This window comes from Rattus norvegicus, chromosome 3 (genome assembly GCF_036323735.1).
Source record: "Rattus norvegicus strain BN/NHsdMcwi chromosome 3, GRCr8, whole genome shotgun sequence".
Lineage (NCBI taxonomy): Eukaryota > Metazoa > Chordata > Mammalia > Rodentia > Muridae > Rattus > Rattus norvegicus.
In genome coordinates, this window is record NC_086021.1 from 126936216 (window position 1) to 126952005 (window position 15790).

The 15790-nt window shown below is 43.0% G+C and overlaps 1 pseudogene; it reads left to right on the plus strand.

The window, feature by feature from the left end:
* Positions 1–1056: 1056 nt before the first annotated feature.
* LOC134486428 (SH3 domain-binding protein 5-like) lies at positions 1057–14707 on the plus strand (annotated as a pseudogene).
* Positions 14708–15790: the final 1083 nt, after the last annotated feature.

Genomic DNA, 15790 nt, shown 5'->3' on the forward strand with positions numbered 1-15790 from the left:
AAATTTTTAATCCCTTGGTAACCTCCTAGTTCACTGCCTGAAACTTGATAGGTGAACTGTGGGGCTCAGACAACAGTCTAAGATGTACTGGTCTCAGCCGGTGATGATAGTGCATGCTTTAGGGACTTTGACTGCTGTAGTCTTTTTTTTTTTTTTTTGGTTCTTTTTTTCGGAGCTGGGGACCGAACCCAGGGCCTTGCGCTTCCTAGGTAAGCGCTCTACCACTGAGCTAAATCCCCAGCCCGATAGTGCATGCTTTAATTCCAACAGAGGTGGGCAGATCTCTGTGAGTTCGAGGATAGTCTGGTGTACAGAGTGAGTTTCAGGACAATCAGGGCTACACAGAGAAACCCTGCCTCAGAAAACAGCAAAAACAACAAGAAATATATATATTCAGTCTCTTCCTTGTCTGTAGAGCTGACAGTAATGAAAGTTCACTCTTTCTAGAAAAAAATATTATATAGATACTTGTGCGTGTGCGTGTGCGTGTGTGTGTGTGTGCACGTGCGTGTGCGTGTGTTTATATTGTAGTGGTCTCTTCCTTATTCAGATGGCTAATAGTAGTAAAAGTTCATTCCTTCTAGAAAAAAAAATGTTTCTTCCTTGTTAGTAGGGCTGATTAAATAGTGGAAGTTCACTCCTAGAATCAAATGGCTCCTGATTCAACTGCCTGTGACTTTAAGTCAGTTTGAATAAACAATCAGGAGTATCCAAAGTCTTCTATTAAATTCTTCATTATTTCTTCCTCTCCATTCTTCAGAACTTATAATCAAATTTAGGGTATTCCAGAATGTGCAGTCTATCATAATACCTGAAAAACAAAACAAAAAAATATTAGAGAATCCTGGGGAAGGTCTCTGAAAAATGGTGGGTTTTGTTGGTTTTTTTGTTGTTGTTGCTGCTGTTTACTGATTTGCTTGGTGGATTTCTAATTTTCATTTTATGTGTATGGATGTTTAACTTACATGTATGTTAATGCACCATGTGTGTGTGTGGTGCCCAAGGAGGCTGTGTTAGACCTGGGTCAGGGGTGGGGTGGGTTGGGGGAACATTTCCAAGAAAGTCTTATTAAAGCAAGCTGTATTTAGAAGTGTAGAAGGGACTGACGAGAGGAATTCCTATCCCGAAGTCGAGGTTTCAAAGAGCAGCCAGACCCTCGATGTCTTTTGAGGGCCCTTTTAAGGAGACGGGTTAGGGTTGATAGAAAACAACTGCTGAGATAATTGGCTGTTAGCACCTGGACAGATAGAGTAGGGACGCAGGCTCAAGGCCATCTGTAGGGTACATAAGCGTGATAGTAGCGCCTGGACAGAGGAATGGGGGACTCGGGCTCAAGGCCGTCTGTGGAGTAGATAAGCATAAGAATACATCATGTGCGGGGCTGGGGATTTAGCTCAGTGGTAGAGCGCTTACCTAGGAAGCGCAAGGCCCTGGGTTCGGTCCCCAGCTCCGAAAAAAAGAACCAAAAAAAAAAAAAAAAAAAAAAAAAGAATACATCATGTGCAAGGGGAGTCACCTACCACAGATGTTCAGGGAGTTAGCAAGGCAAAGGGGTGAGTATACATCATCAGTTACAAGTTCAGCATAGGGTGAAAAACAGGTGTTTGCAGGATAATTAGGCTATAATTGAAAGGCATGGAGACTTAATATCAATGTATAACATGTGGCCCCTTAACAAGGTGGCTCCTGTTCTGATTCCACATCTGGAAGAGGATTTTAAACTCCTTAAGACACACTAGAGTTTGAGAACAGTGGATTGTGAAAGAGGAAAAAATAAGTAGTCAAATCACAAGAAATAAATTAGATACCTTTATCAGTAAAAGCAACACACAGTTTTAGGATGACATTAGAGTCGGAAAGGAGGCAAGACAAAGCATGTAATGAATTTGTCGTGAGTGAAGAGCGAATGTACAAAAGTTTGAAAATATTTTACAGGTCTGACTTCTTGTGTCCATGATGTGATTTGGTCTTATTTGTCTTGAGAAAGTGTCTAATAGTATTGCTCAGACCTGTAGGCTCTAGTCCCCGAGTAGCTGAGAGGACAGTCACATTGTCCCGCATTGAGTTTCCAGGTTCTTAGTGTCTAGTCAGGAAAGAGTAAATGTGCAGTTTGTAAACACAACCAAGTAACTTTATTCAAAGGGAAGCTGTAAGCATAGGTCCCATACAGACCACATGCTCTGAGACTACTTTTGGAGTCAAAAGGAAGGGAGGGATGGTCACTAAAGGGTATTGTTTGAGTGGTTCTTTATTTTGATTGACAAATTTAGTTATGTAACCACTTTTCTGCTGCTCATGCTTGACTGCATGATTACTCAGTTATACATAGGCAGAAGTAGATAAGTAGGAGGTTCTCCCTAAAAGCTCATTCAGAGAACAGTTTGCTATGCTGCACATTCGCTCAAAACCAGAAGGGTATGTGTGTGCATATTACATACGTACAGGTCAGAGTTTCAGTCTGTGAAATGTATTAACAAAAGAGACCCCTAGTCTAAGAGAAATGGAGTCCCAGGTTGCTACCATATACTTCACCTCAACATGCCACCATGCTTGACAATGAAATTACATTAATTATGCTTTATTATTGTGTTTATTTACTTATTAAGATAGGGTTTCTCTGTGTAGCTTTGGCTGTCCTGGAACCAGCTCTGTGGACAGGTTAGTCTCAAACTCCGAGATCTGCCTGCCTCTGCCTCTGGAGTGCCGAGATCAAGTGTGTACCTCCACTTCCCAGCTGTGGTTTCAGTTTTTGTGTACAGTCTGTGAAGTGGCCTTCTAGGACAGAAGGCGTATGGTGGCTCATCCTTCTACTCTCAGCCCTCAGGAAGCACGGCTAGTCAGATACCTGTGAATCTGAGGTGAGAAAGGGATAAGTAGTGAGACTCCATTTAAAACAAAACAACCTAAACCGAGAGGTCCTAAGCTCAGTCAAAGGGATGAGGGGGTTGAGGGAGAGGGTGGTGAGGGAGCTTAATGAGTCAACAAGCACTGAGCTAAGACTTTGACATTTTTGTTGTTTGTTTGGTTTTTTGGGACAGTGTTTCTCTATGTGAATCTAGCTGACCTGGAACGCTGTAGACCAGTCTGGCCTTGAAGTGACAACAGAGATCCCCTTGCCTTTGCGTCTCTAATGCTGAGATAAAGGCGTACACCACCACTGCCCAGGGTGACTTTCACATTTTTAAATATATCTTAAACTCTGGCCATGGTCAACATGTTTTCTTTTACCTCAATCTTAAGTATTTCAGACCACACATTACACATATCACACACACACACACACACACACACACACACACACACACACACACCACAATGGTTAAGGAGGCTGCAATAGGATGTTTCAAAGAGAACCAATTGAAGGCCAGCAGAAGGCTGATGGACTGTAAAGGAATCTCCATGGGGGGTTTGATAATGAAAGTTGGATATCTTCTGGAGGTCCCACCCCAGACTCAAGCCTGGGAGGTCAGATTTGAGGTTAGCCTCAGGGTCAAGTTAGTCACACAAGCAAGGTGTGGGACTATAGAGGCTGAAGAGGCAAAAGATAGGGCTGGGCCAGAAGAATGAATAGACAGCAATCCCAGCTAGACTATCAGGTGAAGATATTTGGTGACTGAGTAGGCTGGGTCAGCATTGGGGAGACAGAGCCAAGCTGAGATCCCTAAGAAAGTCAGGAGTTCTCTGCCTGTCAATCCTCCTGACACACGAGTGATCAGATGACAGATTGCAGGATTAGGTGCCTTCCTCTTTGTAGGGTCCAGGTGAGGGTGTGCCATGCTTTTCTCAGTCAAGTGTTTTCAGTAAACCCTCAGACCTGTTTTTGCATGTTTGTGGGTGCAAGGTACATATGTATGCAGGTACATGTGCTTGCATGGGTGGAGGACAACTGCAGACATCTACTACCTTTATATTTAAGGCAGGATCTCTTGTGGGCTTGAAATTCACCAAGCAGTCTACACTGACTTCCCAGTAAGCACCGGGGATCTGCCTGTCCCTGCTCTCTTCTGGGATGACAAGCTCCTGGGCCGTACCCATACCCAGCTCCTGTCACTTGGATTCTAGGAGGATTCAGGTCCTCCTCCTGCTTGCTTTGCAAGTACTTTGCTGACTGACCTTTCTTTCCAGCCCCACTTCTAGCTGTTTTTTTTTTTTTTTTTTTTTTTTTTTTTTGGTTCTTTTTTTTCCGGAGCTGGGGACCGAACCCAGGGCCTTGCGCTTCCTAGGTAAGTGCTCTACCACTGAGCTAAATCCCCAACCCCCTTCTAGCTGTTCTTATATGATTTTATTTTTTTTAAATGTTTTTATTTATTTATTTATTCATTTATTATATATAAGTACACTGTAGCTGTCTTCAGATACACCAGAAGAAGGCATCAGATCTCTTTACAGATGGTTGTGAGCCACCATGTGGTTGCTGGGATTTGAACTCATGACCTCTGGAAGAGCAGTCGGGTGCTCTTAACCGCTGAGCCATCTCTCCAGCCCCTTATATGATTTTAATACACCAGTGTACTGATACACTCCTGATTGATTCGGATAAATTCGTCGGGTTGCATTTGTCTCAGTTTTAGGGACAACTTATGTATCTGCCTTGTGGATGATAGCAAACAAAAGCTGGTGTTTACATGACCAACAAGGTACAGTCATCTGTCTCTGTGTTTGTATTCAAAATAGGGTTCAAAGCTGTTTGTAAAATGGAGTGTCTCAGGACAAGGCAGAGTCTGAAAAACCACTGTTCTACACACTATGGAGTAATGTAGAACACAACCTGATGACCACCTCTAGATTCCGAAGAGCAATTGCTTTGTTTTTTGTTGTTGTTTTGTTTTGTTTTGTTTTGTTTTGTTTTTGGGACAAGGTCTTGCATGTAGTCTGAGATGACCTGGAACTCAAAAAGATCTGTATGCCAAGTGCTGGGATTATGTGCATGCCTATGTGATATGCAGGCAGCATCATATCCAACCACACATTAGCTTCCTGCAAACCCCCAAGGCTACCAGCACATGTAGCAATTTGGACTTTCTGACCTTTTCTATAATTTTTATTAGTGCATCTAATGTTATTATATTTAGTTGTTTCCAAATCATTTTTCTGATGTGTATGACCCTTCTTTTCCACTTGTATGACAGTTCCCTTTGTTATTAAGAAGCTCTGCAGTGGAGGGGCTGGGGATTTAGCTCAGTGGTAGAGCGCTTACCTAGGAAGCGCAAGGCCCTGGGTTCGATCCCCAGCTCCGAAAAAAAAAGAACCAAAAAAAAAAAAAAAAAAAAAAAAGAAGCTCTGCAGTGGGGTTGGGGATTTAGCTCAGTGGTAGAGCGCTTGCCTAGCAAGCGCAAGGCCCTGGGTTCGGTCCCCAGCTCCGGAAAAAAAAAAAGAAAAAGAAAAAAAAAAAAAAAAGAAGCTCTGCAGAGATGGCTCAGTGGTTAAGATCATTGACTGCTCTTCCAGAGGTCCTGAGTTTGAATCTTAGCAACCACATGGTGGCTCACAACCATCTATAATGAGGTCTGATGGCCTCTTCTGGTGTGTCTGAAGACAGCTACAGTGTACTTATATATAATAGATGAATAATATTTTTTAAGAAAAGAAGCTTTTCAGGTTTTTTAAAAAGATTTATTTATTTTATGTATTTGAGTACACTGTCCCTGTCTTCGGACACACCAGAAGAGGGCATCGGATCACATTGCAGATGGTTATGAGCCACCATGTGGTTGCTAGGAATTGAACTCAGGACCTCTGGAAGAACAATCAGTGTTCTTAACCACTGAGCTATTTCTCTAGCCCCAGCTTTTTGGTTTTAAGAGATCCCATTGGTCAATTATTTATCTTCTTTCTTGGGCTACCAGAGGCCCATTCAGACTTCATAAGTTAGCCAAGTATGCTTTTCCAAAAGTATTTATTGGATGCATATGAGAATTAAGTTATCCATAGTCCTGTTGGAACGAAATTGTGTTGTATGAGCCTCAGTTCACAGTGACCAATGATCCTGAGCCATCAGTTTCCAGTTTTAACCATGGATTAGGTATTGGATGACAGATTTTGGAAGGTATATACATAGTCTGTGAACGTTTATGCTTGCTTCTGAGTGTGCACTGTGTGCATGCTGGTGCCCAAGAACGCTAAAAAGAAGACATCAAATTCTATAGACTTGGTTGCTAAGATTCGAACTCAGGACCTCTGGAAGAGCAGTCAATGATCTTAACCACTGAGCCAGCTCTGCAGAGCTGGAGTTATAGACAGTTGTGAGCTGTTCTGTGGGTGCTAGACCATGAAACTGGGTCCTCTGAAAGAGCAGTTACGTGCTTTTAACCAGTATAGACATAATTTTTTTTTTAAATATATTTATTTATTTTATGTATGTGAGTACACTGTAGCTTCAGACACACCGGAAGAGGGCATCAGGTTTCATTACAGATGGTTGTGAGCCACCATGTGGTTGCTGGGATTTGAACTCAGGACCTCTGGAAGAGCAGCCAGTGCTCTTAACCACTGAGCCATCACTCCAGTCCCCGACATAATCTTTTATCATCTGTGGTGCCTGCTCCTGCTCTGCTCATATGAAGTCCTGTGGCCCTGAAACCGTACATACAGACCTTAGTGTGATGTTTAAATGTGGTATGTGTTGTCTCCAATACTCAGATTGCCCCATTAGTCTTTGTGCTTTGTGTTTCAGTGCAGGTGTCCCTATTGCCATAATTCTGTCTGTCACGGTCCTGCCTGCCATCTTATGAATGTTTAACACCCTACAACATTTACGAGTGGCGTTGTCTTTCTGTTCCTGTTGGTTTTCCCTTGCTAACTGTCCAACTCTTGTTTCTAAATTCTTCTATTTGGTTTTATTTTTATGTGTGCACAGTGTAAGTAGTTTTATATGTGTGAGCATATGCACATGTGTGCATATGCAGGTAGAAGCCAGAGGTTGACACAGCATTTTCCACTCTCACTTCCCATCTTATCTTTTATGTCTTGTTTTGAAGACAGGGTCTCTTATGAAACCCTTATCACCATGGAGATCAGGATGGCCTCAAACTCACAGAGAGTCTCCCAAGGGCTGGGGGTCAGAGTGTTCACCCACACCACCGGTTCCCCCTTAAGACAGGGTCTCTAGTGAACCCAGAGCTGGACAATTTTCTAGACTAGCTAGCCATTGAACTTCAAGGAACTGCCCATGTGACGGGCAATATTGCTTGTCAACTTGACAGGATCTGGGATTACCCACGAGACAAGCCTCTGGGGTTGGATAGATTAGGCTAATTTGAACATGCCTATAAGTTTGATTTTATTTTCTTCCTTTTATTTTGTTTGTTTTGTGTTGTCGTTGTTGAGACAAGGTTTCTCTGTGTAGCCAGCCTTGGCTGCTCTGGAACTTGCTGTGTAGACCAGGCTGGTCTTAAACTCAGAGATCCATCTGCCTCTGTGTCCTTAGCGCTGGGATGAAAGGCGTGTGCTGCTGCTGCCTGGCTAAGGTTTTTCTTGCTGATTACTGGGTGTGTGTGTGTGCACAGTTGGGGTGGGGCAGGGGCACATGAGCCATGGTGAACCTGAGGAGGTCAGAGGACAACTTGGTGGAGTCAGTTCTTTCCTTCTGCCTTCTTGTGGGGTCAGATGGAACTCAGGTGGAGGGGTTTGTTTCTGAAATGCAACTACCCACTGACCCGCCTCACCAGCCCAGAATGTTCCCGATTACATTAACCGAAGTGGGAAGGTCTACCCGGAATGCATTTAACACCTTCTGTCTACCCGGAATGCATGTAACACCTTCTGGCAGCTCCCGGAGAGGACCAAAGGAGAAGCCTTTGCTCGCTCACTCCTGCTCACCTCGCTGGCTAGCGCATCTTCCTTGCTCACGGGTTTTATCTAGCCTGTTGCTGCTACTGGCATCCTTCACTGGCATCTGTTTCTTCAACCTTTCAGCGTGTACCAAAGGCTTTCCAGGAATTGTCTGATTCTTCTGCCCCAGCCTGAGACTAAGGCATCCGACCTCATGGACTGAGCAGTTACAGGTCTTAGCCTCTGCAGTGTACAGGATGGCCGTTGTCGGACTAGCTAATCCATATTGTGTAAAACAATCTAATAAATCCCCTTTTAATATATGTTCACTTTATAAATTCCATCCCTCTTGAGAACCTAACTAATGTAGTCTATCCATCCTCAGTGCTGGGGTTATCGATGTTTGTGACCATATCTGCTTTTTACCTGGGAGCCGATGATACAAACTCAGTTCCCCATCTTTGCCTGGCTTTACTGCCTGAGCCATCTTTTCTAACTTCTATTCATTGTTTCTTTCTCTTCCTATTTTATCACTTGTTGTTATATGATCTACACATGACAGAATTAAAGTCATAATTTGCCTAATGAATCTGGGAAGATAGCATTGAAGCTGCTATCTTTGAAGTATTTAAATAGTCTCACAAATTTACATTGTTTGCTCTCCCATATAAAGGTGCTGTGTTCTCAGCTTTCATTACCTATGCACATTGCAAGAGCGTATCAGACATCTCTGTTGTTACACGGTACTTCCCATTATATTGATTTACTTTATGAATGACTTCTATGTCTGGTTATGTGCCTGGGATGCCCTCTAGAAACTTCTATAAGCTACAGTTGATCATTATAAGCCATTAGGGATTGTGTGTGTGTGTGTGTGTGTGTGTGTGTGTGTGTGTGTGTGTTGTCACATGAGCTATAACATGCACATGGAGATCAGAGGACAACTTTTAGGAGTCAGTACTTGCTTTCTATGTTGTTTAAAGCTGGGCTAAGTTACAGCCTATTGTGGATTGCCATGTGGGTGCTGGGAAACAAACTCAATCCTTCTGCAAAAATAGCAAGTGCTCTTAACCACAGAGCCATCTCTCTAGCCCCTTTCCTCTGAGAGGATCTTGCTGGCCTGGAACTTGTGATTCTCCTGCCTCTACGTTCTGAGTGCTGGGATCACAATTGTGGGTCACATGAAACATAGTGAGACATTTTCTTAAACAATAATAATAATAATTAAAAAAAAAAAAGGTCCAGGTGTGGTAGCTCTCACCATTAATAGCAGCACTTAGATCTCTGGAAGCACTTAGATCAGCAGGAAGTAGATCTCTGTGAGTTAGAGGCTAGGCTGGTTTACATATCAAGTTCTAGGCTAAAATCTACAGCATGAGACCCCCCCCCTCTTAAAATGAATCTGTTAATTAAAGAAAAAGAAATTGGAAATTTTATTGAAATTAATGGCATGTATTCAAGATTTTTTTTTTTTTTTTTGGTTCTTTTTTTCGGAGCTGGGGACTGAACCCAGGGCCTTGCGCTTGCTAGGCAAGTGCTCTACCACTGAGCTAAATCCCCAACCCCTCAAGATTTTTTAAAGTTTTGACTACATATAGATATGAAAATGCTTAATTCTGCCACTGGGCAACAACATTTTGAGAAATTCTTAAGTAATTTCTAATCACAAGAATATTTCCAGAAGTGACCTTGATAAGTCAGACAAGTCAGTTTCGTTTTCCTTTTGCAGCACTGATTGTGAAAACTCTTTTCCAATTCCCACTCTGGACTCTGGCCTGACTCCCTTCTCTTGCTAAGTTGAGCCATCTGGTCCTGCATCTTTCCTTTGCAAAAGTTACATTCTGTTATGAAATGCTTCCTGTTTGCTCTGTGGCCCCACAGTTGTAAGCACCAGTTGCCTGGTGCCCACAGGATTTCATACCGATGAGGACCCCACCTGGCACCATTTCTACACCTTTTCCTCTAACGTGGCTATACTATTTTGCCTTAGCCATGTGACTCTCTTGACAGTCTGAATACACACCACACTGTCTTCCTGTTTATCCTTACAGTGTGCATGGGTCAGTCAGCCCGGGTTCCTGGATTCATTCTTGTCTTCTTTTAAGATTGCACTCTGCCTCAGTGAAAGTATGGCTCCTTACAGAGTCCTGACCACATTTTTCTATGATGCTGTTAACACCAACTCTTTCTCTTTCCCTTTTGTTTGTTTGTTATTAACAAAGGGTCTCAAGTGAAACGCTAATTGACCTCAAACTCAATATCCTGTCTGTAAAGCACTAGGGTTCCAATCATGCCACACCACATTCACCCTGGCCTTGAACTTCCTATGTGGCTGAGGATGACCTTAAACTTCTGAGACCCTTGCACGTTGCCACCACACCTAAATTTATGTGGTGTTAGGAATCCCAGTTCAGGCTTCAGAATACTAGGCAAGCATACTGTTAGCAAAACTACAGTCCTACCCTCTCATTTGCATTTAACATAGTTTAAAAAAAGCAATATATACATTTTAAGATTCAATGTCCTTTGAATTCATATAACATTACACGTTGCACGTCAGGCCAGGTGTGACGATTGCTCGCCCCTTTATTTTGAGATAGACTCTCACTGAGACGAAGCTCACCCTTTTGGCTAACCAGGGTGACCAATGAGCCCTGGGCTCCTCCTCTCTCTGTCCCTCTAATGCTAAGGTGTCAGACATGTGTCCCCACACATGGCTTTTATGTGAGTTCTGGGATCCTAAACTCAGGCCCTCACTGCACATCTCCCTGGTCCTACCCCATAGCTTTTTCCATACAAGGTTTACTCTCTAACCCAGGTTGTGTTGAAATCTTGATCCTCCACTCTCTTAAATCCTGGCTCACAAGTTTCTACCGTATACTTTATAAAGCTATTATAATCATTTTCATTTGGTTTTTTCCTGTCCATGGATTTTTGTTTTATTAGGACATCTTGTGTAGACCACACTGGAGTCAAACTTGCTAAGTAGCAGAGGCTGGCCTCAAATCCTGATCCTTCTGTCTTATTCTCCAAAGTACTGGGACTCCAGGTGGCACCAGCATGCCTGCCTAGAGTTAACATAATCTTATTAAGAAAACACAAAGAGTAAACCAGTAAGCACCACTCCTCCGTGGCCTCTGCATCAGCTCCGGACTTCAGGTTCCTCCCCTGTTTGAGTTCCTATCCTGGCTTCCTTCAGTGATGAACAACAGTTGGGACAGAGGAACAGACAGAAATAATAGAGCTTCTGAGAAGAAATGGCAGAATAAGATCTGTGAAGAAGAAACATTGTGGCGGAGGGTGAGAAGGGGGTGGACTCCACCCCGGGACTCCTGGTTTCTGAGTCCATGGAAAGGAGTTTCCACCAGCGGGGAGAACTGGAGAAGTTAAATCAATCCATGGATGATATCAACAGACAAGAGACTAAACCTGAGGATGCATGCGGGAAATCTGATCTGCCTGGTTGAGGCGACCATAAAACTAGAGGAACTGGTGAAGAAAATCAGCAAAGCTATGGAGGTCTCAAAGCCCTACTGGAAGGCCCACAGGGTGGGCGAGGCAGGCTCCGCTGGAAGCGCAGAAAGCCGCACAGGACTTCCAGAGGGTCACTGAGGGGCTCCATGCAGCCAAGGAAACAATCTCCCTGGCTGAGCAGAGGCCATTGAGGATGACATATGGCAGCTTGACTCTGTTTGGCAGGAAATGCTGAATCATGCTATTCAGGGGGTCATGGAGGCTGAGCAGGCCAAGACAGGGAGCGAGCTAGTGCATAAGGAGCAGCAGCCAGGTACAACGCTGCCATGGACCGCACGTGGCAGCTGGAGAAGAAACTCAAGCCATCAACAAGCCCAAGCCTGGGGTTGGGGATTTAGCTCAGTGGTAGAGCGCTTGCCTAGCAAGTGCAAGGCCCTGGGTTCGGTCCCCAGCTCCAGAAAACAAAACAAAAAATAAACAAACAAACAAACAAAAAAAACCCCTACAAGTCCAAGCCTTATTTTGAGCTAAAGGCAAAGAATTATGTGCAGCTCGAACAACTGAAGAAGACAGTGGATGACCTTCAAGCCAAGCTGGCCCTGGCAAAAGGCGAGTATAAGGCAGCCTTGAAGAGCCTGGAGAGGATCTCAGATGAGATTCACGAGCAGCATTCCAAAGCCATGAGGCCTCCAGACTGTGGGGCGGGGGCAGAGGGTAGCGTCACCTCAGTGGAGAACCTGTCTGCAAGCAAACCTGAGCCTGGTCCCTTATCTATGGCTTCAGAAGCCTTTGAAGATGACCACTGCAGCAAGTTGGTGTCTGAAGATGACTTGGAAACCCAATCTGTGTCCCTGTCAGAATTCGGGATGATGTTCCCAATACTGGGTCCTCAAAGTGAATGCAGTGGGGCCTCGTTCCCTGAATGTGAGGTGGAATGAAGAGACAGAACATAAGGGGCCAAGAATAAAACGAGTGACAAAAACCAAAAAAAGAAAACACAAAATGACACAAAGAAAAATTATGTGTCAATGTCAGTCATAAGGATGATTAGCAAATTTAATTCAGTATTAGATTAAGTGAACCAACTTAGGAATCGAATCTTGGTTTAAATATTTGTAAAATTCATCCTAAACCATAATACAAAAAGGAAATAATAAAGCAACCATGCCAGTAAATATAGAAAATGAGTTGGTAAAATCAGGTATCCGCTTATCTTTATTAAATCTCTTGGCAAATTGAAAGAAATGCTTTATTAGATAAAGAAAATTCTTAAATAAAATGAAACAAAAATCTCCCATGTGCGCACTCACTCTCTCTCTCTCTCTCTCTCTCTCTCACACACACACACACACACACACACACACACACACACACACACACACTCACACCCCTGCTGGTTTTTGAGGACTTGGCCTCACTCTCACTGAGTGTTTCAGAAGAGCCTTCAACTCACACCAGCCCCTCCACTTCACTCACTGCCTCAAACAGAAAGTTTTCTTACTTAAAAAAAAAAATTAGGGGTTGGGGATTTAGCTCAGTGGTAGAGCGCTTGCCTAGCAAGCACAAAGCCCTGGGTTTGGTCCCCAGCTCCGAAAAAAAGAAAAGAAAAAAAATTAGATCTATTTATTTATGTGTATGTTTTTTCTTTTTTTTCTCTCTCTCTCTTTTTTAAAAAAGATTTAATTTATATGAGTACACTGTCACTTTCTTCAGATATTAGATTCCATTACAGATGGTTGTGAGCCACCATGTGGTTGCTGGGATTTGAACTCAGGACCTCTAGAAGAGCAGTCAGTACTCTTAACCACTGAGTCATCTCACCAGCCTGTGAATGTACTTTCTAAATATACGTATGTGTACCATGTGCATGTCTGGGGCCCTCAGAAGTCAGAAGAAGACATTGGATCCCCTGGAATTAGAGTTATGGATAGATGTGAATAGGTGGTGTTGTGTGTGCTGGGAACTGAACCCTGGTTCTCTGCTAGAGCAACAAGTGTTCTTAACTGGTGAGGCATCAATCTCTTCATCACTGTCCTCCCCTTCCCCAATAATGTTTTCTTACGGAAATAAAAAGCAAGTCAAGGAAGCCTTCCATTCATTCCCAGTTTCCTTCTGTAGAATACTAGAAGCCTCAGTCATCAAAAATCCAAGAAAAAAGGGATGAAGTTGTACAGTTTTCTGTTTGATTTTTGAAACACCACCACCCAGGCCTCAACCTTCTAATTCTTGTGCCTTACTTAGTCTTCCCAGTGCTATAATTATAGGCATGTGCCTCTACACCAGAGTACAAATTCTGTAATTAGGAATAAAAATCATTATTCATAAGTGATATGCATGTGTAGAAAATATGAAAATATTAAGATTGATAGATTTTTTTAAAAGACTAAAATCAAAATCAGTGTGTAAGACAATTGAATTCCTATGTATTTGGAATAAGCAGGTAGAGAATAAAATTTTTAATAAATACTATTTAAAGTATCACCAAACAAAATGCAATATAGTATCCTTGATTGGATAATGGGACTGAAAAATACATTATTGGAAAAACAGGTGGAATCTAAATAAATTCTATCATTCAGGTCAGCATAGTTTATCAATGCTAACTTCATGATGGTTATAGATAGTTGTAGGATATTAGGGGACATGAGTGGAAAGGGTTCCAGGAACTTTCTGTTCTTTTTTTATCTCTTCTGTAAATCTAAAATTATTTCAAAATAAAAAGTACCTAGAAGTTATCCTAACAAAGCTGTGTCAGAGATTTATGGGGAAAATGTTGTCAGGAGATATTAGAGAACGCTCCACATGAGGAGAGATTCAAACCAGACTCATACTAGGAGTTCAGGATCTCCTCAGTGCTGATTATCTCGAGAGTCATCTGTGGATTCACTACAAGATCAATCAGCACTTAAAAGTTTTGTGGGATTTATGAGCTTAACATTTTTACAAAAATACCTAAGGCCAACTAGGCACAGTGGCTCACAAGAATTTTTATATTTCTAGCAGTTCTGAGGCAGAAGCAGAAGGGTCAGGTTTGAGGTCATCCTCCACTACATAGAGAGTTTGAGGTCAACCTGGACTCTATAGGATCCAAGTTTAAATGCAGTGCTGAGAATCAAACCCAGGGTTTTGCTCCTGTTAGGTAAGTACTGAGCTCTATCCCCAGTCCCTGGACTGTGTTTGGTTTGTTTAGGAAGCTCCTTTGTTTCAGACATAGGGTTTTAGGGGACTGGAGAGTTGGCTTGGTGTTTGAAAACACTGGCTGCGGCTCCCCTGAAGGATCCAGATTCAATTCCCAGCACCTGTACGGCAGCTCACAGCCCTCTGTGGCTCTGGTTCCGAGGCATCTGGTGCCCTCTTCTGGCCTCCTTGGGAACTAGGCATACACATTGTATCTGCAGGCAAACATTCATAACAGAAAATAAAGTTAAAAAATTTAAGTTGAGAGTGAGAGAGAGAAATGGAGGAGAAGGAAGAAGAAGAGGAGGAGGAGGAGGAGGAAGAGGAGGAGGAGGAGGAGGAAGAGGAGGAGGAGGAGGAGGAGGAGGAAGAGGAGGAGGAGGAGGAGGAAAAAATAGGATTTTTTTTTAGATGACCTTAAACTCATGATCTTCCTGCTCTCCAGGTATTCATACTACGCCAGACTGGCTCAGACCCTGTGATCCTCAGTTTGCCTTACCATGGCTCCTGGGGCATTTATTCCACTTGAGTGGCTTGGCTTGGCCATGCTTTGTCTAAGCAGAGTTTTAAGAGCTGTGGTGTGGGAGCTGGAGAGATCAGTGGTTAAGAGCACTCACTGCTCTTGTGGAGGATGGGAGTCCACTTCCCAGCCCCCACATGAGGCAGCTCACAACTACCTGTAACTCCTGCCCCAGTGTTTTCCAACACCTCTGGCCTCCATGGACACCTTCACTCACATGTAGAAACCCACAGACAACGCACATGCACACAATTAAGAGTAAAATTTTAAAGAAAATAAATGAGCTGTAATGTGTTCCTGCCAGAACCATTGTTTCAAAAAACCATATCTTTTTGATGTGCATTGAGACACATACCTTAAATCCCAGCATTCAGAAGCACGTGGGTCTCTGTGAGTTCCAGGCTAGCCTGGTCTACAGAGTGAGTTCTAGGACAGTCAGGGATACACAGAGAAACCCTGTCTCAACAAAACAAAACAAAACAACATATTTCCCATGTAGAGTTTGCTTCTTCAGGGCTGGTGAGATTGCTCAGTGGGCAAAGCATTTGCCATGGAAACCTGACAACCTGAGTTCAATAGCTATAACTCACAGTGAAAAGAAAGACCAGATAGCCACAAATTCTTCTCCTTCCTCCCCAAGAGTGTGTGGCCTGTGTGTGCGCTTGCGCACACTCACACTCAAACACACACGCACACACACTAATAATAATAATAATAATAATAATAATAATAGTAACACTGATAATAACAATAATAATTTAAAATTGTATATGTTTATGTGTATGAGAGTTTTACTGGCATGTACTCACTACATTCATTCCTGGTGTTTGAGGAGATCAGAAGAGGGTA